This window comes from Vulpes lagopus, chromosome 18, assembly GCF_018345385.1.
Source record: "Vulpes lagopus strain Blue_001 chromosome 18, ASM1834538v1, whole genome shotgun sequence".
Classification (NCBI taxonomy): Eukaryota; Metazoa; Chordata; class Mammalia; order Carnivora; family Canidae; genus Vulpes; species Vulpes lagopus.
Window position 1 is genome coordinate 18,516,673 of NC_054841.1, and position 18,931 is coordinate 18,535,603.

Below are 18,931 nucleotides of genomic sequence, written 5' to 3' on the forward strand. Positions count from 1 at the left end.
AAATATGCCATCTAGGCTGAGAGGTTGTAGACATGAAGCAAACAAAGCTAACTGGTTTGAAGGATTGAACCTACAGTTTTTTGACATCATTAGCATCACGTTCCACTCAATTGAACTAGAGTGTGAAAGAACAAATGCCTTGCTTAAACAAAGGTTTTGCAATTTCAAAGTTAGAAGGGATCTGGTAAGCATAGCAAAGTATCTAGAATAAATATAATAAACTGAAGTTGTGGGTAAAATATTTGGCTTCTAATAATTATTGCTTCTGATTTCTACAAAATTAGGAAGATCTGCTTCTTGTTATGTTCACTGTATAATGTTTTAAGAGATCAGGTTTTAAATTGTGGAGAATTCAAAGTTAAATTTTTCAATAAGTTATTAGGAAAATTTTCCCACAAGAGCAAATTTAACTGGACATGGTGGTACTCTACCATGACAGCAATCAAGGTATACATAGGCCATTTACATGGGTTTCTGTTTGTCGAGGGACCCCGCCTTTGATTTTCCTTACTTAACCTTTCTGTGCCTTAGTTTCCTCACCTAAGCAATTAGAATGATAGAATCTATTGCATATGGGTGTTATCAAGATTGAATTAATGTAGTTAAAGCTCTTAGAACAGTGCCTGATACAGAGTAAAAGCTCGAGATATTAACATTAAAGACCTAGAATAGGGGATCCCTGGGTGGCTCAGCGGTTTGGCGCCTGCCTTTGGCCTAGGGCGCGATCCTGGTGTCCCGGGATCGAGTCCCACGTCGGGCTCCCGGCGTGGAGCCTGCTTCTCCCTCCTCCTATGTCTCTGCCTCTCTCTCTCTCTCTCTCTCATAATAAATAAATAAATCTTTAAAAGAAAAATAAAGACCTAAGAATATGGGATGCCTGGATGGCTCAGCGGTTAAGTTGTGATTTCGGCTCAGGGCATGATCCTGGAGTTCAGGGATCGAGTCCCACATTGGGCTTTTTGAGGGGAGCCTGCTTCTCCCTCTGCCTATGTATCTGCCTCTCTCTCTGTGTGTCTCTCACAAATAAAGCCTTTAAAAAAATAAAAAAAAAATACATAAAGGCTTAAGAATAATGGTGAAGGATGAGGAGGAACTACTTTGGTGAGGGTTTTTTTTAAGGGCAGCCTTGTTTACATTCACCGATACTTAGTTTTGACCCTCTCCTGTGTGCCAAAGCACTGTTCTACCCAAGGTTCTGAGAACCTCTACTATACTCACTGTAGGGCCACTTTACTGCTAATGGGCATCTTGACCAAAGAGAATGCTTTGGGAAAGAAAGGGAGGGAGGGAGGGAAGGAAGGAGGGGGGAGAGAGGGAGGGAGGAAGAAAAGAAAGAACTCAAAGCAGTGGTTTTTCAACTGTTTCCTGAGAAATTGTAAGATTGCATGAAGTGTCTCTAGTGGTTTGTTGCAAACACATAGTTAACTGTCTCATGCATTTGCCGAGAGTTACTATGTGCCCATCATTGGCACTGGGCAGAGTGGGACTACATCGGGGGAAGGGTCAGAGACAAAGATGATGATAATGTGGTTCCTTGGCCTGGATCTCACAGTCCAGACCATTTTTTGTACCAGTAGAATCCATGCCAGGAAGGCCCCAGGGCTTTGAATGGAAGAGCATCAGAAAACAGCACATTCTTAATGGTGTGCATTCTTGGAGTTGTAAGGCCACACGTCAGCTAATTTGCTCATCTCTGTTAAGCCATCTCAAACTTAGCTGGAAGATGGACAGGGAAACTCATTGGTGGAAAAAGTGTTAAAATTATTGATTTTATGAATCATCTAAAATTACAGATTTTATGAATCATCTTGTTCTGATCTGTTATCAGAGAGAATTGAGTTTGCCTTATTTCTATTTATATTTTTTCAGTTTCTACTAGCATTTTTATAGCTTCAAATTGCTAGTTTGTGTTTGTACAACCTCTTTATACTCTCCTTCCTCTCTGCCTCCGGCCTTGGTTTTTCTGTTTGTGTATAGTTGTGGTGGAAATAAATTAGGAAAGGAGATTGATGAGCTTGGATAAGTCTGCTTCCTAGAAGGTACTCTATCTCTTCTCACGGAGTGACTGTGCTGCTTCTTTTGCAGGGTGTGAACTGCAGCTGCAGAAACAACAGGTGGACCTTTCAAGATGCATACAGGGCTGCAAGAAATGAGGGGAGAGGCTGGAGAGACCAATGAAAGGTGGAAGAAGCTTGTTTCCTGGGTAAATAGTATGCTTCTGAATTCTAACAAGTTTCTTGCCATATCAGTTGCTTTGTAACACCTAAGTCTTCAGAGGTATATTTAGTCTTTGCATTGTTGTTAAATATTCTTTATTTTCTCATCCTTCCTGTTTTATTGCTTAGCTCTTTGATAAAATGATTCTCCTTTTTTTTTTTATTAATCTAAAAATCTGCATTGAATATACAGGTTAGGTGATTTCTTAGATCACTTGATAAGAATGTTGGCTGACTGTTGGGTATTACTAAAGTTGAGCTGTGTTTTGTGACTCTGTGATTTGCAGGTGTAGTTTGAGTGCAATACTTAAACTTCTGTTTTATGAAATGAATGACTTGAAAAACTAGAACACTAGTCTGAATTCCAGTTATTCGAGCTGTGTGCTCAGGCTGCCCTCTGGAATAGGAAACATTTTTCAAAGCTAAATATAATACTAAAGACAAAGCAGACTGGCAAATAATCAATGTAAATAGATCTAGCCTTCACTGCTGAAGTAGATGTGCCCTGCTTAAGGTTTTTTGGGGTCATTTATTTATTGAGTTGTGAACTCAGTTTAAGCCTCTTGGTTTGTGCTTAGATTTGGGGGGTTTGTTGTTGCTGTTAAAGCTTTTTAAATAAAGGAAATATATTGCATTATTTTTCATTATAAAGTTAAGAACTTTTCTTTAATGTGCCAAATAGAAAGTTTTGGAAAGAAAGGGAGAGGAAATGGAGTCAGAGTCATTGATGGTATATAATGCTGGAAGTTCTGTGCACATCATCCTGACTTAGACAACTCCATGGCAACATCACTCCTCCACAAGCCTGGAGCCACACAGTCCATGGGAATGTTTCTACTATTATAGCTTCTGGAACTTCCTGGCTTATAGTGGGTTGCTGCAGGGCTACTATTAGATACATGATACCTTCCAACATGCTCATTCTTTGAGTTGTAGGCTAAGTAAAAACTGCTTAGTAGCCATTTATGTGAATCCTCTAAATTGGAAATGGCATGAGACCAGCTTATTTATACACATTTTCTACTGCTCACCTTCACACCAGCTGTTCTAGTCACACTGATCTCCTCGCTCTCTCAGTCAATCCAAAAATGCTCTTGCCTCAAATCTTTTCTTTTCAGAGGGCCGCTTGGATGGCTCAGTCAGTTAAGTGTCTGACTATTGATCTTGCTCAGGTCATGAACTCAGGGTTGTGGGTTTGGGTCCCAAGTTGGGCTCTGTGTGGAGTCGGCTTGAGATTCTCTCCCTCTTCCACTGCCCTTCCCTGATGCTTGCACTTGCTCTCTCTCAAATAAGTAAAATTTTAAAAAAGAAACTTTCCTCTCAGATAGCCACATGGCTCCTGTCCTCTTTCTCCTTCAGGTTTCTGCTGGGGGGTGAGAGGGACGATGAAGTTAATAGGGCAAAGCCAAATTGGAATCACCAGGAACTCTGTTGTGTCAGCCTCTGCTCTTACTACCTGGCAACACTGAGACATCTTGCCTCACTCCAGCGGAGCTCATTTGTCCCACTCCATTCCTACCTATCAAGTACCATGTTTTATTTATTCTACATATCGTGTTCTTGTTAAACTTTAAGATCTTTATTTTTTTTTAAGATTTTATTTATTTATTCATGAGAATACACAGAGAGGAGAGAGAGAGACAGAGAGGCAGAGACAAAGGCAGAGGGAGAAGCAGGCTCCATGCAGGGAGCCTGACGTGGGACTCGATCCCAGGTCCCCAGGATCACGCCCTGGGCTGTAGGCAGCACTAAACTACTGAGCCACCGGGGCTACCCCTTTAAGATCTTTTAAAATTGATCTTTCACTTTTAAAGGCACATGCCATTTGATACAGCAATTGTATTTCTAGGAATGTATTCACATCTGACCTCATACACGTATGCAGGTGTTCCACCTCAGCCTCCGTTGAACCCTGCTGTGTGCTTCCTATCTTCCACAGCATTCGCAGAGACTACCTCCGTCTTGCTGCCATTATGTTATTGTGGCCACAGGTCACGTCTCCCTCCAATAACTTGGGTAGCTGCCTGCTTCTTTGCCTAAATTGCAGTGTACTGGAGACATTTGCACAATAGCTGATTTATCTCCCTTCAGGTTTCTGCTTTTGAACTCCCATTCCTTTACATCGGTCTTTCTCTTCCCATTTGCGAATGTCTCAAACAGTTACACTTTTTGCTTTGGGTGGTTTTTTTTTTTTCATATTTAGACAAGTAAACATATAAGGTGGTATCTCTTCTAGGCTGCACACTAGAATCACCTCAGAAGCTTTATGAAATACTAATGTCTGGTCACACCCCCAGGGATTGTGAAACAGTTTGTCTGGGTTGAGGCATAAGCATCAGCATTTTATTTATTTTTTATTTTTAATATATTTTTTTAAAATTCCAGTATAATTAACATAACAGTGTTATATTAGTTTCAGGTGTGTGATAAGTGATTCAACAATTCTATACGTTACTCAGTGCTCATCCCTATCACCTATTTCACCCATCCCCCTCACCCACCTCCCCTCTGGTAACCATCTGTGTGTTCTTTACAGTTAAGAGTCTCTTTTTGTTTGTCTCTCTTTTTCTTTGTCCATTTGTTTTGTTTCTTAAATTGCATATATGAGTGAAATCATATGGTGTTGGTCTTTCTCTAGCTTATTTCACTTAGCATTATACCCTCTACAACTAAATTGTTGCACATGGCACCCCTAGAATTTTACATTTTTGTAAATTTTTTTTAATTTTTTTAAATTTATTTATGATAGTCACAGAGAGAGAGAGAGAGGCAGAGGCACAGGCAGAGGGAGAAGCAGGCTCCATGCACCGGGAGCCCGACGTGGGACTCGATCCTGGGTCTCCAGGATCACGCCCTGGACCAAAGGCAGGCGCCAAACCACTGCACCACCCAGGGATCCCCTAGAATTTTACATTTTTAATAGAAAATCCATTTATTGGGTTGCCTGGGTGGCTCAATGGTTGAACATTTGCCTTCAGCTCAGGTCGTGATCCTGGGTCCAGGGATTGAGTCCCACTTCAGGCTCCTTGTGGGGAGCCTGCTTCTTCCTCTGCCTGTGTCTCTGCCTCTCTCTGTCTCTCTCATGAATAAATAAATAAAATCTTTATTAAAAAAAAGAAAATCCATTTTTTTTTAAGATTTTATGTATTTGAAAGAGAAACAATGAGCAGTGGGGAGGGGCAGGGAGAGAGGGAGAAGCAGACTCCTCACTGAACAGGGAGCTTGGGGATGCCCGGGTGGCTCAGCGGTTGAGTGCCTGCTTTTAGCCCAGGGCATGATCCTGGAGTTCCCAGATCGAGTCCCACATCAGGCTCCCTGCATGGAGCCTGCTTCTCTCTCTGCCAATGTTTCTGCCTCTCTCTCTGTGTCTCTCATGAATAAATAAATAAAATCTTAAAAAAAAAATGAACCGGGAGCCTGATGTGGGGCTTGATCCAGGACACCTGGGATCATGACCTAAGCCAAAGGCAGACGTTTAATCAACTGAGCCACCCAGGCGCTCCTCTAAATTTAATAAACATAAGCCACTCCCCTACAATTTTATTGCCTTTCTTTATGTCCAGTTGTTGTAACTTCATGCATTTTTCTTTAATTAAATTTACCATAGTATCACTTTTAGTCTCTTTACAGAAAGTTTTAGTAGAAATATAAAACTTTTAAAGTAAAAAAGGCAGTGAAAAATCAGTTTCCTATTCCTATTCCACAGGCAGGCAGTTCCCTCTCCCAAGTCAGCAACTCCTGTCCATTTCTTAAGGTTCCTTCTAAAGTATTTTGATTTTTGCTTTCAAAATAACTACTTCCTTCCTTAAAAAAAAAAGTTTCTCCGGGTTTTTTGTTGTTTGCTTCTCAGTGTTATTAGTTGTGTACTTAGTTTTTATTTTTGTTTCTTGACAATACTCAAAGCAATGTTTGTCTTCTGTTCATTGTCCATAGATACCTTACATGATGATTTTGTTATATTTTCTAACTCATTATTGTCATTTCAGAACTTACCTCTTTCAAGCAGAATATTGTTGGATTTTGTCTTCTGTTCAACCAATCTTGAAGATGCTATGACTTAACGTCTAAATTTATCCTCTTCGATTCATGGCTGCTATTGCATTTGTTATGTTTTCTATATATAATTTATTTCTTGATTTTTATATTTCTTTGTTGTCTCTGTTCTATCTTCTGTTTTGGGGAAATTTTTTCTTCTTTCCTTTTAACTTTTAAATGAATTTTAAAGGTGAATAGTCTTTTGAGCTTTCTTATTGCCAGAAATAACATTTGTTTCTATATTTATTTACTATCATCAAAGCAAAAGCAGGAACTTTCCTTTTCTTCCATATAAGGAAACTCAGTTTCTCTCTGTCTTGGCATCCCCCTCTCCCTATTCCTTATCTCCCCCTCCTTATTTTTTCCTTTCACATTTTACATTTGTTCTGTGAGGTAGACTCCTTTTTCTGGGCTTCAGCCTGGTACTCATAAGTATTTTGCTATTCCTGATGCAGTGAGTTAATGACCACTGCAGTGTCACTCTGAGCTGGATAGACACTGAGGTAGGTGCAGGAGTTACAAAGATAAAGGCAGTTCTGACCTTGCCTTCAAGGTTCCCTTTCTGGTTGAGGAGGTGGCACACATGCAGACTAACTTGATGGCAGAAGACATAATATGTCCGGTATCTTGGAGACACAGAGGGAGGGAGGGCGGGATGGACATTTGGAGAGTCCGCAAAGGCATTCTGGGAGCGGCTGCTGCTATACCAGGAGAGCTTTCTGAGATGGAGGATAAAACACAAGGACCACGACCTGAGGGTGCTCAGGTTTGCCACCCGAGTTCATCAGAGCCTGGCTGGAGAGGACACCAAGCAAGGGGATTTGGTTCCACACTGTGAAGCTCCTTGAGTGCCTGGCCATCAAGCTTCCATTTGGATGCTGTGGGCCACCTTGTAGAGGCTTTAAAGCAAAGGAATACTGTGCTCAAGTTTGTTTTTAGGAAGATAAGTCTGGCTACGGTGTGAAGCACAGCCTGCAGGAAGTCAGTCCAGCAGCTCTGGCAGTGATTTGGGTGAGAGGTGGTGGGAACTTGAACAAGGCAGCAGCAGTGGCAATGGAGAAGAGAACATGAGGTGTTTGGTAGCAGTACCTAAAAACGCTAGTATCTGACTCAGGTGAGATTGGGAATGAGAGGATGACTGGGAGAGGTTTGTTGATCTGTTTTAGGGAGGGTGATAGCAGACAGTGGAAATATCAGCCAACTTATGGAGTGGGGTATATGGTGCAGAGACTCATTGGAGAGAGATAAAGATTTTATTTTAGGATTTGTTGATTTTAAGAACCCTGGAAGAGATCTAGGGAAACATATCTAGGGGCAGCTGGAAACATGGGTCAGAAAGTCAGGGGTGTGGTGTGAGGGCTGGAGATAAAGGGTAGGACACGCTTGCTCCAAGGTTGTCAGAGTCATGAGAATAGATATAAACTCACAGGTAGAAAGAACATGTAGGCAGAAAATGAAAGGGCTTAGGATGGTCTCTGGGCAAAGACTGGTTCTTTATGTGCAGGAAATTGAGATGTACTAAGTACATATGTCCATGAGACATACTGTAGTATTTGTCTCACACAGGGTGGTGAGAACTTTTTCAGACAGCGTATTTTATCTTCTCCATAGCCTGTGTTTGGAAATTATTACCACTACTTTGTGGGCCAGAAAACTAAGACTCCAAGGCATCGCTAAGCCAGTAAGTGGGATTGTTGTAATGAGGAGTAAATGAACTACTGCACCTGAAGTGCTCAGAATGAACAGTGTCCACTGCATGTTGTGTCCTCTACTCTTGTTAGCAGCTCTTGTTATTTTTGCTGCTGCTGTTGTCCTGGGGGAAGGTAGAAGCCATGAGGGCAGCCCGGGTGGCTCAGCGGTTTAGCACCACCTTCAGCCCAAGGTGTGATCCTGGGATCCCAGGATCGAGTCCCACGTCGGGCTCCCTGCACGGAGCCTGCTTCTCCCTCTGCCTGTGTCTCTGCCTCTGTCTCTCTCTTCTTCTCTCTCTCTCTCATAAATTAATAAATAAAATCTTAAAAAAGAGAGAGAGAGATGATGTTTTCCTGATTGCCATTTGGACCACACAAATAAGTGATAAATTTATAGACTATTGAAACCTTAACTGAAAAACTAAAAACAGGTAAGTCCTGGGGGCCAGATAGCATTCCCCCAAGTTCCTAAGGAATTCAGCAATGAACAACTTTAACCTTGGTCCAGATGTGGCATCTGGAGTTGCAGATGTCCACTGTGTGGCCTCACCCTCCCCATGGCAGTGTTGGATTGCTTTCTCTCAAATACAGGCTTATAAAATTTTTATTTCTACCTTACTGAATAGTTCTTCCAAAAAAATTGTTATTCAATTTTGCTTACCCATCTGCAAATAAAAGATGCTGGCCAGCCAGCACACAAAAGTGACTTGCCTGAAGTCCATTGTAGGGTTAGGATTTCAGCCCATGGTATGTGACTTCAGTGGTATTAAAAGAGGAGAAAAGGTTTACTGGAATGTATATATATCAAACTATAATGATATCTTAGTTCAGAGTGCTGTTAACAAAATACCACAGACTCGGTGGCTTATAAACAACAGGAATTTATTCCTCAGTTCTTGTGGGCAGAAGTTGAGATAAGGTACCAGCATGGTCAGGTTCTGGTGGGAGACCTCTTTTGGGTTGCAGGTGGCCTTTTTCTTAAAAAGTATCCTCATGTGGGGGGGGGGAGTGAGAGAGGTCAGAGGTCCCATCTGTGAGGGTCCTAATCCCACTTAGGAGAGCTCCACTATCATAACCTAATCACCTCCTAATGCCCTGCTTTCTAAGACTGTTACATTGGGAGTTAGAATTTCAGCATGAATTTTGGGGTGGACCCAAACATTTAGTCATAATAACTACCAATCTCTAAAAGTATGGTTATGAGCTCTCCATAATGATTTTTTTACAATAATATTTTTGTGAGCAGAAAATATAACACCTTGAACAGGAGTAATTAAGTGTTTGCAGGACGGAAATAATATGAAATCATATCAACTAATCTCTTAGAGTTTTTAAGGAAAATGAGCAGACTTGTGAATGAGGGAGATAGTCCCTTAAGAAAGAATTTGCAGGGCATCTGGGTGGCTCAGTCCATTAAGTGTCTGCCTTCAGCTCAAGTCATGATCCCAGGGTCCTGGGACCAAACCCGCATCAGGCTCTCTGCTCAATGGGAAGCCTGCTTTCCCTCTTCCTCTGCAGCTCCTGCTGCTTGTGCTCTCTTGCTCCCTTGCTCTCTGTCAAATAAATAAATACAATTATTTTTAAAAAAGACAATTTGATTCATCTAAAATAAACTCTCACATGTTTATTAACTATAAAGGAAAGAAAAGATAGTAACTTTGTAGCAGAGAAACCAGGTTAACCAAATGATGACGGTCAACAATCACTGGTAATAAGAGCTATTGACATCATGAACTCTATGATATGCACTGAGGAGAACACAACATCATTTCTGTTGTATTTTTTTCAAAAATGCATAACCTCAGGGGGAGGTGGTGAAATAGGTGAGAAGAATTAAGCAGTGCACTTGTCATGACGAACACAGGGTGATGTATGGAAGTATTGAATTATTGTGTTGTACACCTGAAACTAATATAATACTGTGTTAACTAACTGGAATTAAAAACTTAAGAAAATGTGTAACCTCAGTGTAATCATGAGAAAACATGAGGCAAATGCAAATTAAGGGACATTCAACAAAATAACTGATATTCTTTTTCTTTTTTCTTTTTTTTTTTTTTAAGATTTTATTTGGGATCCCTGGGTGGCTCAGCAGTTTAGTGCCTGCCTTTGGCCCAGGGTGTGATACTGGAGTCCTGGGATCAAGTCCCGCATCAGGCTCCCTACGTGGAGCCTGCTTCTCCCTCTGCCTGTTTCTGCCTCTCTCGCTCTCTCACTCACTCTCTTTCTCTCTCTGTCTCTCATGAATAAATAAAATCTTTTTAAAAAATATTTTATTTAATTGGGGGGGAAAGCATGTGCCTCAGTGCTCACATGCTCACAAGTAGGGGGAGGAGCAGAGGGAGAGGGAGAAGCAGGCTCCCCACTGGGCTCAGAGCCAGACACAGGAGGGCTCAATCCCAGGACCCTGGGATCATGACCTGAGCCAAAGTCAGGTGCCCAACAGAGTCATTCAGGCGCCCCTTAAATAACTGACAAATATTATTAAGTATCAAAGACTCAAATGACAAGGAAAGATCAAGATTCTGTCACAGGCTGCAGTAGACTAAGAAATGACTACATACACTAGGGATTCTGGATAGGATCCTAGAGCAGGAAAAGGACATTGATAGGAAAAATACTTGTGCAATTTGAAAAAGATGTTTATAGTATTGTACCAGTGTTAATGTCCTGGTTCTGTTCAATGCACTAGGCTGATGTGAGTTCATGTCAGGGGAAGCTGAGTCAGGGATATATGGAAACTCTACTATTCTTGCAACTTTTCTATAAGTCTAAAATTAGCTGAAACTAAAAAAAGAAAACTTTGACAAGATTCGTTACCAAAGTTTTCTGTATTCTCCCTCTCTCATTTTCTTTTCAGTAAAAAGCCATCATAGGTTAGAGAAACAATTTGGTCCTGGGTTAGAAACTGGCTTAAGAATAAGAAGCAAGCTTGGAGTTCAGTCCCTCTGAGTGGGAAAATGAGAATGAGCTTGCCACAGTGTTGCATATGGGCTTATTTTATGATGTGTTGAATTTCCCACATCCTTCTAAAGCTCTTCTGATGGGAGATTTTTCTGAAGTTTTTATGAAGCCAAGTGGGCAGAAAATTAGTGCAAGATACTGCACTTCTGGGACACCTGAGTGGCTCAGTGGTTGAGCGTCTGCTCAGGTCGTGATCCTGGGGTCCTGGGACCGAGTGCTGCATCGGGCTCCCTGCAGGGAGCCTGCTTCTCCCTCTGCCTGTGTCTCTGCCTCTCTCTCTCTGTCTCATAAATAAATGAATTTAAAAACCTTAAAAAAAAAAAAAAGATACTGCACTTGGAAAAACAAAAATCCAAACCAGACTTAAGAGTCATGAGTCCAGGGCAGCCCAGGTGGCTCAGCAGTTTAGTGCTGCCTTCAGCCCAGTGCCTGGTCCTGGAGACCCTGGGGTCGAGTCCCATGTCTGGCTCCCTGCATGGACCCTGCTTCTCCCTCTGCCTGTGTCTCTGCATCTCCCCCCCCCCTCTCTCTGTCTCTCATGAATAAATAAATAAAATCTTAAAAAAAAAAAGTCATGAGTCCAAGGATATCAATTAGTACTCTAGTGTTCTCTGAGGATGTCGCTTCACTGTTTGTTGCTGAGGCCAAAATGGGCTTGAAAATCAGTGCCCACCCAGGTAGAGATGACCAAACCTAAGCAGCCCTCTGGAAGCATATGTAGATGAAAGTCTCTCCTTGGTCATTAAGAAGCAGGCAAACTTTAAAGCCTGGTAAGTAGAAAAATCATAACAGATAGAGGTTTTTAATGTGTTCAAATGAAGACTGTTGCAAAGAGACAGCAGACTGGGAGTCTGCATGGAGTCTAGGAGGATTTGGACTCTGCCAGGGTACAGATTGCTCTGTCCACAGTATGGAAGATGCTCCACTGGCCCAGAACAGACATTTCGGTTGCTGCAAAACTAGACTTGCTACATATGCAGGTTGAAAGCCTTCTTTTGGAGCTCTACATTTTTACCTGATTAGGGATGGCCTGATTAGGGATTCTGTTTCTCAGATGCTTCAATGTAAGGAAAGGACAGCTCTGTGTAAATGATAGGAGCAGAGGCTCCTGGAAAGCTGTGCCCCCTCTAAGAATGAGGAGGAAGATCTAGTGTATCTCCATTGAGTTTGGTTTGTATTAAACCAGTTCTGGGCCCACCCACTTAAGAATTTCATAATCTCAGTGAACTAAAAAAATACTGTATTTTTTTTTTTTTTTAGTTAGGAATATTGTATTTCTGAACTTAGAAAGCTGGGGACTAGGCCATTTTCAGTTAACAAGTATTTTATGAGCACCCATTGTGTGCCAGGCATTGTGTTAGCCCCTGAGAATATAGCAATGATCAAGAGAGTCATGGTCGCTGCCTGCATGGAGCTCACAGACCAGGAGACTGCACCTCTGAGTCTGAACCAGCCCACCTACCTCCCTCACATGGCTTGGTTTACACCAGATAAAAGTTTGCCCATATATAATTCTGGAATTTAAAAACCTCCTAATGCATATTTGTTATTTTAATTTCATTCCAACAGTGCTTAAAAGATGTTTTCATGTATACTTCATACATTTCATTTATGTAACTTTGAAGTAATATTTCATGCCTTTAATCATAAAGCACCATTTCCCCTCTCCGGACCACTCCCATCAGATTCTGATGTTGAAGATGCTTTGGGAAGGGCTCTGATTACTTATGGCAATCAGAATATGTTTACCAAGGCATAGTGAGCATGTAGAGGTGTAGTGTGGCCAGCTGGCAGTGTCCAGAGGGAGCCAAGTCTTCTCTGCTGCATAGACATTTCTCCCTTCCTGAATTTAATCTCTCAGGTCAGATTCCAAGTTGAATCTCAAAGCAATGAACCAGTTAGAGTGATGCTAACTAACTTGATTCCACAGCACTGTTATTCTCTTCCCTGGCCCTCCTTCGAGAGGCTGTGGGCTTTATTGAATAGAGATTTGTCCTCATGCCTTGAGTTGGTAAAATACTAATGATTAGGAATTTTTAGTTATCCTATTTAAAAAGTACAGTGAATAAGCGATGAACAGCATTTCTTATTAGAGAAATCAAGGATAAGCTATTGGTTGACAATTAATTTGGAAGGCTCACCTCTACTAACCCGGTGGAGCATATAAATGGTCATTTTTTCAAAGTACTTTTGCAGAACAAAGTCTACATTCATTAGCAGAGCTTTCCACCATCTGATCCTGATCCCTTTCCAGCCACAAATTTTCCAACCCCCTGCATAGCTTCTATTACGCCCTAATAGGCTCTGTGTACCTCATATTACCGCATCATCAAGCTTTCTCTGGTTTTTTTTTTTCTGCCATCAAGTCTTAGATCATCCAGTTCCCACCACCACCCCTTCCCCTTGAAGATGCCTTTGGTCTTCCCCTGGCATTTTTTTGAAAGAGAGATACTAGATGCCCCACCCCCTTTTCTTTTTACAAATGAGGAAACTGAGGAACAAAAATGTTAAGAATTTTGCCCAACGGAACAAAGTGGTGGAGGTGGGATTTGAACCCAGGTAGTCAGTTAGGAGTCAAGGCTTCTAACCACTACTTGATAATGCTAGAAGCCCGTGCTCTTTGCTGTGTGCTGTACTGGGATGATAATAGCTAGCATTTATCAAACACTGGCTATGTAGCAGGAATTGGGCTATGTGTTATATGTTTATTATCTTACTTAATCCACATAGGGCTTGGGGCTGAGCACCTTGTAGTAGGCAGTACTACACTGTAAGCCTAGTAAGTGTTAACAAGTATATGAACAAGTGGATGAATAACAATAGGGAGAGGGTTTAGGAAGAGAACTAATGTGTGTTGAGTGCCTTCCGTTTTTTTTCCCTAGAGAATGTTTTCCCAGTATTTTATTATAAAAAATTTCAAGTGTTCCACAAAGTTGAAGAATTTTACAATGAACAGCTATACACCCACCACAAGGTTTCTACCATTGACATTTTACTCTATCCTATCCCTTTAGCCATCTGTTCATCATATTTTTAAATGTATTCCCCCTCAGTGCTTCAGCATACCTATCACTATGTAGAGGTCATTATTTGCTTCTATTAATTTTTTCTTTTAAGGTAATATTTTCACATTTCATTTTAGTTAAATTTTAACTGTACATTGGCTGAGTTTTGACAAAGGCATACACCTGTGCAACCCAAACTCCTTTTTTTTTTTTTTTTTTAAGATTTTTGTTATTCATTCATGAGAGACCCAGAGAGAGAGAGGCAGAGACAGGCAGAGGGAGAAGTAGGCTCCTCACTGGGAGCCTGATGCGGGACTCCATCCCTGGACCCAGGATGACGCCCTGAGCCAAAGGCAGACACTCAACCACTGAGCCACGCAGGTGTCCCTTTTTTTTTTTTTTTTTAAAGATTTTATTATTTTTTTTTAAAGATTTTATTTGCAACCCAAACTCCTACCAAGATACTATCATTACCCAGAAAGTCATGTCATGTCCCTTCCTAGTCAATGCCCACCCCTACTTCCTAGAGGAGTATCTACTATTTTTATATTGTATATTGATATGCTTTTTTTGTTGTTGTTCCAGAAGAGTTTAAGGTGGCTCATTCAAATCCATAAATACAGCAAGAAAACATAAATGAGAACTAGGTGGAAAAAAGAAACTAAGGTAGGAATGCTAATTAGAGCTAGGAGAGCACCATGATATACCAGGCACATTTATAAGTAATGTATTGCTTAATCCTCATAAGAGGTATACATAATTATTTCCATTTTATAGATGGGGAGACACTATTTGTGTCGCTAGTAAGAGGGACACTCGGGAGGAGGTAGGGGGTGAGGTAGCTAGGTGATGAGCATTTAAGGAGGGCACATAATGTAATGAGCACTGAGTGTTATATACAAATAATGAATCACTGAACTCTGCCTTTGAAACTAATAATATACTATATGTTAAATAATTGAATTAAAAAAAAGTAATAGAGATGCTCTTTTTTTTTTTTTTTTTTTTTTTAGAGATGCTCTTTGACACTGAAGTCCATGCTTTTTCCACTGTAGCCTCCCGAAAGTAAGACAATAGGTAAAATAAAGCTTCTTTTAAAAGTAAATATTATCCCCAATAATATGTGCTGAAGTATTAATAAAATATAGCAACGATCAAGAGAGTCATTGTATTACTTCAACGCGTTGGTAGATGGTGAAGATGGGGTCATTACAATAGTCCTGCAGTATTTGCAAAGAGCTTTAAGGTTAAGGTCGGCTTTGAATTATCCTGTATGGCCCTAGAGATGGGCTTCAGTGTCCTCAGTAAGAGAAAAAGGCAGCTTTTCCAGAATTGGAGATAAAAATGGGAATTCTTAAAATGGTCTCGTTAGTTGTCAAATAGGGCAATAAAACACTAGCAAGGAAGCAAGCAAACATCTTATATATGAACAAGTCTTGGTCAGAGCTTTCAACTTTGACTTTAATAGGGTTCATTTGTTAGTTATATTACAAAAGAGTACAGGTAATATTTGGCAAAAGTATTGTAAATATCTAATGGAGGGCCTGAAAATCATTGTATCTGCTACCGTCTACATTCTGTGTTGAATCTCCTTTATAATAATAGATAGGATGTAGAAGTAAAGGGTAAGAAAGAATTGAAGATTACTTAGAGGGTTTCTTACTTGAAATACCAGAAAAGGCATTAGGCTCAGTGGTTTAGCGCCTGCCTTTGGCCCAGGGTGCGATCCTGGAGTCCGGGATCGAGTTCCGCATCAGGCTTCCTGCATGGAGCCTGCTTCTCCCTCTGCCTGTGTCTCTGCCTCTCTCTCTCTCTCTCTCTGTCTTTCATGAATAAATAAATAAAATCTTTTTTAAAAAACAAACAGGGAAATGGGGGTGTTTTATTGATACCAACTTGGCAGTTTAAAATTGAAGAATTTCCTCCTCCTGGGCTGTGCTGTCATTTTCATTTGATTTTTTATAACTCCTGTATCTTTGATGAGATTTTTAAAAATTTGTTTCAGGAGAGTTTGTGATTGCTTGTTGAAGCATTTTTATGATTGCTTCTTTAAAGTCATTTGTAAGCTAATTTCTATATCAGATTCATCTTGGTATTGGTGTCAGCTGATTATCTTATCTCATTCAAGTTGTGATTTTCCTGATTCTTGGTGTAGTGGGTGATTTTCAGTTCTCTTCTGAACATTTTGTCTATTATGTTAGGAGATTCTGGGTCCTATTTAATCTTTCCTTTACTGGGAAGTCACCCTATTTAGGTTTAGCACACAGGTTGGGATCTACTTTTGTGGGTTATGAGTTCCACTGACAGTTTCTTTTCAGAGCCTTTGTTTGTGCTATTTTGATCAGCTGGGTTTATCTGGTGCAGCCAAGGCTCTCATTGGTCTCTGCTGGTGCTGATAGAGGGATGGAGCTTCCCCAGACCATGCTGTCTGGTGCCTGTAGGTGGGAGTAGGGAGTCTCTATCCTGCTGGGATGAAGAGTGCTTCCCCAGACTGTTTTGTTAGTGGTCTCCAGTCTATCTCTGTTGGTGCTGCCAGCAGAACTCCTGTTCTCTAATGGGAAAGGATGAGCCTACCTGGATTGTCTTCTGTTGCTAGGTTGGGGCTTGGAAACATTGGATCTTGGCACCTTCTGTTGGACTGGGGGGTGGACAGCAGTCATAAGATGCTCTGCTGCTGTGTTGGTCCTTCAGTACTGGGGTCACTAACCTGTTGGCCTTCCTTTTTCAACCTTTCAGACTTCTCCTTTGGTTGCCTCTCAGGTTATTTACAGGGTTTTAAGTTGTACTTAGCCAAGGAGGTTGGGGGAGAAACCATTTACACCATCTTAACTGTGATGGTGTTCTATTTAACCATTTGTTTTTTGGATTATTCAGTAGTTTTAAATAGTTCTGTAGACATTGTTAGGGGGCGGGGGTGGCTTCCAACAGCCTGGACATCTGAAAGGCTTCCTTACTGCACAGATCCACAGGCCTGGGCCTGGTTGGCTGCCCAGCACAGGCTGTTACTCATCTGTCTTCCGCTTGCTTGGCTAGTGATGTCAGTTCTTTTTGTCTGCTTTAAAAGCAGGCATTTCTTATTGTTGTTGTTCTTATGCTCACTGAATAATGCAATAGTTTGTCACACTTCTAGCATGATTAAAACAGATAAACTATTGCCTTTGTAGAGCCTTTCCTTAGCCTATCATTTTGGTCGATTTTGTTTCTCTTTTGGCAAAGATTTTGTATTAAATTCAGCCGCGCAATTGTATCTAATTGTAACCTAACTATGAGATATTTAATTTTTATGTGAACATTTCTGTTTCAGAGCTGCAAAAACAATGGCCAAGTTTTTTCACAAATTAGTGTGAAAAATGTTTTGACCTTTTCTACTTGTGAATGTGGAATTTGAGGTCATCTCAGTTCTTCCACAGTAAAATGTACCTTAAAAAAATCAGAGTGGGAAATCCTTTATATTAGAAGCAACGGGTCCCTTTGTATAGTTTACCATAATAGTTTTGCACAAATAATTTCAGGTTAAAATTGCATACTATTTATTCCCACCCATTTCCTTTATTGGCTGTGACACACAGGAATTACGCCCATTGCTTGACTAACCTTTCTGACCTTTTGTTACTTGGCTATAAATTGACTTGGGTCTTTTGCAAAAACACTGTCAGGGGGGAAAAATCTTTTTGTTAGAACCCAGCCAACTCCTGCTTCAGTGCAGAACAGTTTGTTCTCCTGAAGAAACGAGCCAGTTCAGTGAACAGAAAAACATAGCCATAAACTGGCATCGCCAAAAACTGCAAAAGCGATTGCCCATGATCATTCCATAGAGCAGGGAACTTTGAGGCTCGGGGGAGAAAAATACAGTTTTGAGTTACAGGGGGTCTAGGCAAATGTAATAGACATGTTGTTAGAGTTGTAACTTCTCGAGGGCCTCTTTTTCTGAGCTCTGGCAGTCACAAACATTTGAACATTTTAAATGGGAATATGGGGTTCTCCCTTTGCCTGCTGTCTGGTTTGCAGACTGCCTGTGGAGCATATAAGCCCTGTACTTGAGTTGATCTTCCCACTAGGTCTAGGTTGAAAGCTGCTTCTGTCCAACAATACAGACATTTCCTGAGTGACTGCTCCGTGTGACCCATGGAGTCCTAGGTCCATTGCCCAGGGAAGACCTTTATAGTGGGCTAGTGAATCATACAAAAACGTGGAAAACTGTGACAGCATGGCAGCTGCAGTAACAAAACTGTACAAGACACAGACTCATTACTTGGCAGACTTTGCTTCATTTGAGTGACGTCTGCAGGTTGTCTAAGGAGTTTGCCGCATAGATGAGAGGAGAAGGGTGTAGTGGGCAACAAGGGGAGTGTGTGTGAAGTTGAATGGTGACAAGACAGTGTGGGTGTCCACGTACTGTGAGCAGAATTGCTTGGTATAAAGTATGAGGAGGGAAAGGAGTGGTGGATTGTGGAACTGGAGAGGGACGGGGACCAGTTAGTGTGTGTCTAACGTGCCATGCGAAGCACTTTGGAGTTTATACTGTAGGCCATGGGAGCCGTGTCAGGGCTAGAAGCAGGGGGTTACCCTGGTGGAGTTGGAGTGGGAAGATGTGGGCTTGCAAAGAAGCGTGAGCTCAGGAAGGGATGGTTGGACCAGACTGGGAAAGGACCTGGACACCAGGCTGAGTGGGTACACTCTGGTGTGTGGGGCCTCACTAAAAGTGATGGGCAGTGTGCTTTGGAAAGGCACATGTGGTTGTGATGTGGTGATGCAGCAGTACATATGAGGAAAGGTGTGTATGCACAGGCAGTATCTGACACCGCCGTAGTCTGCACGTGGGAGGAGAGAAACCACACGTAGGGGCCTCATTGATGTCTGGGAAGCATGAGGGGTGAGGAGGAAGGCAGGAGCCCCGACACTTCTGCTGAATTCTCAACATGCCTGGCAAGGATACCTTCACATTTACTACCTTGTGTCATTTCCCTGTATGTGCTGATAGCATCCCATTTTATAAAAGAGAAAACTGAGGTTCAGGAGA

At 41.4% G+C, this 18,931-nt stretch overlaps 1 protein-coding gene across 2 annotated transcripts in view; it reads left to right on the plus strand.

Moving 5' to 3' along the window:
- ZHX3 (zinc fingers and homeoboxes 3) overlaps positions 1–18,931 on the plus strand; it is a 103,160-nt gene that overhangs the window by 37,028 nt on the left and 47,201 nt on the right. The window contains exons 2-3 of one of the 2 annotated variants that reach the window (XM_041732416.1): positions 2,086–2,203; positions 14,925–14,988. The gene's annotated coding sequence lies outside the window, so the exon portion shown is untranslated. The remainder of the gene's footprint in view (positions 1–2,085; positions 2,204–14,924; positions 14,989–18,931) is intronic. The other variant, XM_041732413.1, reaches the window with a different exon arrangement.